The sequence below is a fragment of the Hipposideros armiger genome, unplaced genomic scaffold (assembly GCF_001890085.2).
Source record: "Hipposideros armiger isolate ML-2016 unplaced genomic scaffold, ASM189008v1 scaffold_944, whole genome shotgun sequence".
NCBI lineage: Eukaryota > Metazoa > Chordata > Mammalia > Chiroptera > Hipposideridae > Hipposideros > Hipposideros armiger.
This window is the reverse complement of record NW_017732294.1, coordinates 527,224-531,396: the sequence shown is the minus strand read 5'-3', so window position 1 is coordinate 531,396 and position 4,173 is coordinate 527,224. Positions and strand designations below refer to the sequence as shown.

Below are 4,173 nucleotides of genomic sequence, written 5' to 3'. Positions count from 1 at the left end.
AGTACGCATGCGCGCCTCTTCCCTACCGTTAAAGCCGGCAACGCTGTCTCAAGTACGCATGCGCACTCTCACTCTCCCTCCCAACTGCGGGTACCGACTACCACCAGTTTTTGCTTTCTTAAAATACGCTTTAGACCCTCTTCCTCGCCCTAAGCCTTGCGCATGCGTACTACCCACTCTCCCCACAAGCGCCCCCTCTCACGTCAGGCCTTCTGAAATATACCTGCGCGCTCCCGCACCTCCCCAGGCTCTCAAATACACCCGGGCACCGCGCCCACCTTCCCGTGTTCTCTGCTCTCCCACCTCGGTTTTTTACATATACACGCCTGATGGCTATCTTGAACGTGTTTCTTGCCACAGTTGTGCCCCAGTGCTCAAGGACAGCCACGACCAGCGTTCCCTAATGGTAAGTGTGATAAACTCGGGAAGTGGAGTACGGAAAAGGCTGCGTTGCAGGTGATCCAAGCAGATGCCAAATCGGGATGGAATCCGCCCCGACCCCCAGGGAGAGGCTAGAAACCCTCGGACTCCGTACTAAGACCCAGCACCCTGAACAAAGGCAAAGAAAGCTCTCATGATCAGATGAGCTTAGTCACAAGGCCCCGCCCTTCAAATACACCTGCTACACATGAGGCACTCCGAAATTTTTTAGCAGGGGACAGTAGGGAAAATACCGACGCCCAGGTACCTCAACCCTTGTTAGGGGAAAGGAGTCTATCCCTTTCACAGTGGGAAATACATGCTCAACACCCTGTTGTAGGTCTGTGGCCCGCGCTGCCCCCCATTTCTTCCCGATCATGAACAGGGAGAACATACAAATTAAGGATCTCCCTGGCCCGAGTTCTCTCCGCCGCCCTCCATATTCTTCCCTCAGGTCGTTACTTTTTACCTCCTGGCTGAATCGAGTATCGCAGCATGAATTTTTAGTGCCGGCCGTCCCAAGACAGGGTGGAGGGAGCGTCGGCACAGAGTTCGCGGCGCCAGGGTGGCAGCAGCAGGCCAAGGTGGCACTGGACACCAGGCACACCAGCCGTGGCTCCAGCCGCAAGTCTGACGCCAGCTAAGGACTGCCTCTGCAGGATCGCTGCAGTGCTTCCAGCGCATGCGCCGAGCGCTCCCTCCCCTCCCCACTCCCAACCCCCAACCACATCTGGGAGGCTAACCTCAGGCCGTCTTCTCCCGGGTCCCTAGCCCATCCTGCTTCTTCCATCTGGCCTCCCGTTGGTCACACCGGCCTCCAACACCAACCTTTCCTCAGCCCATCCTTGCTTCGTCAATCCCTTACCTATTCTTCTCAGCCCACTACTTCTTTGCCAAGTCTCCCTGTTGTCTGCCTGTTGGCTCTGCCAACCTTACTGGCCTTCCCTGCCCGTCTGCAGCTCTACTTGGCCTCTTACTCTTCTTCCTGAGTGCCTGATGTTGCAATCTGTAAAACAAAACAAAACAAACAAACAAAAAACCCTGCAAAAAATGTTGTTAAAAATGTATTATATCCACACAATCTTCTCCAAAGCAGCTCTCATGCTGGGCCCAACCAGCTAGTGTCAAGCAAACAGGACGCCTGATGATAGATGATGAACCCACAGAGAAGACAGGGAACCAAAAGGCCCCTTGCACCAAGCCAAAATGGCAGGGGTGTGCAATCAGTTTGGGGGCGAGTAGCAATATGCAATGGCTTTTTCTTTCTCTTCACAACCCTGGGATTGTCTGTACATTAAAGATACTATTCAGTGTCCTTCACTGCTAAATATGAGGCTTGTTCCTGTCTTCTGTGAGAAATTCAAATGTCATATTCATTTTAAGAGGCTGTGAAAATAGAGATTCCTCCTTGGATGTGAGGAGGAGAAGAGAACACAAAATAATATTTGGTTCTCTTTATGATGTTTTTCTTTAGTGCCTGGTTCTTCTTGCTTTCTAAGAAAGCCACTTTGGAAATGTCAAAAACTGAGACCCACGAATCCATAAATCCTGAGACCCGTAAAATGTGTACATCATCATCTCTAATTAATTGTTAAGAATGTCATGTTAACATTATTCAGAGAAATAATGGAAGTTTGTGTTTTTTACATAACATGCACAAAAGTTATACAATTTACAATATTCAGAAAGAATAAAAGAGATCCCCTGAAGTGATAGTGGTACAAAGAACCTCTCCTAAATTAGAAGAATCATTGGTTATTTCTTAAGAATTAAAATAAAAGGAAATTTTGCCCAGAGTTCTACAACATGATTATAACAAATGCTTTTATTTCTTCATGTTCCCTTTTTTGTTATGAGGATTTTATTGAGATATAATTCACATGTCATACAATTCACCATCTTAAAGTGTACAATGCAATGGATTTTAGTATATTCACAGAGTTGTACAGCCATCACCACAATTTTAGAATTTTTCATCACCCGAAAAAAAACTTTCAGCCCATTAGCATATCTTTATGTTTTTCCAATTTGTTTAAATATGTAATGGTTTAACATCAACATTTCTATAGATGTAATAATGTGTTGTTTTAACTATTTTTCTATGTTCCCAATTATCATCTTTATAATTTTTAATAAATGGACAGCATTCTGTCTTTTAAATATTGTAAAATTGAGGTTAGCATATAATAATTCTTGCAGGTAGACTTACTTGGTTTTTCCACTTCTCTTCCTTTTGGCAAAACTTTCCTAACCTACTATGGTCCCATCTGAAGAGAAGTTGAAGAAAGACGCACAGCTTATAAATCTTGAACTCTATAAAATACTTGTGGTCTTGAGTCTACCTATTTGTCTGAACTTCCCAGTTCGTAAGCAGTTCCTCAGGAGTGGTAAAGGAGAAATTTGGAGGCCCCTACTGTATCCACCCATCTTAGGCTAACATTCCAAGGTTCTATTTCCCTCTTTTCCCCACCCTATACATTTCTTAGGAAAATGACCATCTTTTAGAGGGTATGACAGTTAATTTTATGTGTCACATTGGCGGGCCATGGAGCCCACATGTGTGGTCAAATATTATTCTGGATGTTTCCGTGGAGTGTTTTTGGATAAGATTAACACTTAGATTGGTGGGCTTTGAGTAAAGCAGACTGCCCTCTATAATGTGGTGGGCCTCACTCATCAGTTGGAGGTTCGAATAGAACAAAAGACTAACCTCCTCCAGCAAGAGAGAATTCTGCCAGCAGAAAACCTTTAGGCTTGAACTGAAACATTGCCTCTTCCCTGGGTCCTCAGCCTGACAGCCTTTGGACTTGAACTATAGCTCTAGCTCTTCCCTGGGCCTCTAGCCTGCTAGCTCACTGTGCACATTTTGGACTTCCCAGCCTCTACAATCAGGTGAATCAATTCTTTAAAATTTATATATATATATATATATATATATATATATATATATATATATATATATATATATGTAGTTGGTTCTATTTCTATGAAGAATCTTGACTAATACAGAGGATTTTCTGAAACCTATGAATACCCTGAATTGAGGTTGGGGTGCAGAAAAGAGAAGTAGTCAAGAATACTCTATCAGTCCCTTGAATACAGCTTTGCCTTGCCAAATTATACATTGACTAAATCTGACATGGGACTGCCCTTAACTCTGCTAAAGCCACCAATATAAGGATGTAAAACAACTAAGGAAAGAAGGAGTACCCTTGCCTCCTTAGAACCCAATAATGTTTCCATTACTAGTCTACTTTGGCAAAGAGAACTAGTCTATTCTTTGTGACTTTAGGGAATGCGGCAATGGGAAAAACAGAGACTAGCAAGATGGTACAGTAAAAAATTCATGTTAATAAAGGTCTTGATTTCATTGCTAAAGGTTAATTAGTTTGAATATGTGAACAAGATGGCTAAGAGGCCAAGAAACAGGATTGATCTGATTATTGACTCCTTGATAAAGTATGCAAAGAATGCTTCTTACAACAGAATCTGGTGTGTGTGGGAGGGTGTCGGGGCGGGGATGAGATACACTAGGGCCTAGAATCGATCCACTCTTGTTTCTGGGCAATAAAGATATCTCATTATAAAGCAAAAAGATGTCAGTTAAGAGGATGTATATGGGTTTTTTTGTTTTTGTTTTTCAAGAATTTTTTTTTTTTAGCTGAGCCATCCTGCCACCTGTTGGCAGCTCAGCGGCTGCTCAGCTCGGGCCGGGACTCGAACTGCTGTTGCTCAGAGCTCAAACTCTTGAGC

The 4,173-nt window shown here is 43.8% G+C and overlaps 1 long non-coding RNA gene across 8 annotated transcripts in view; it reads right to left on the bottom strand.

Moving 5' to 3' along the window:
- LOC109375406 (uncharacterized) overlaps positions 1-1,375 on the bottom strand; it is a 32,324-nt gene extending 30,949 nt beyond the window's left edge. For 6 of the 8 annotated variants that reach the window (XR_002122569.1, XR_002122573.1, XR_002122571.1 and 3 more), the window contains exon 1: positions 890-1,093. This is a non-coding gene — a long non-coding RNA (uncharacterized LOC109375406). Of the gene's footprint in view, positions 1-889; positions 1,094-1,163; positions 1,243-1,285 lie in introns of those variants that run through there. The other 2 variants (XR_002122575.1, XR_002122577.1) reach the window with 2 other exon arrangements.
- Positions 1,376-4,173: the final 2,798 nt, after the last annotated feature.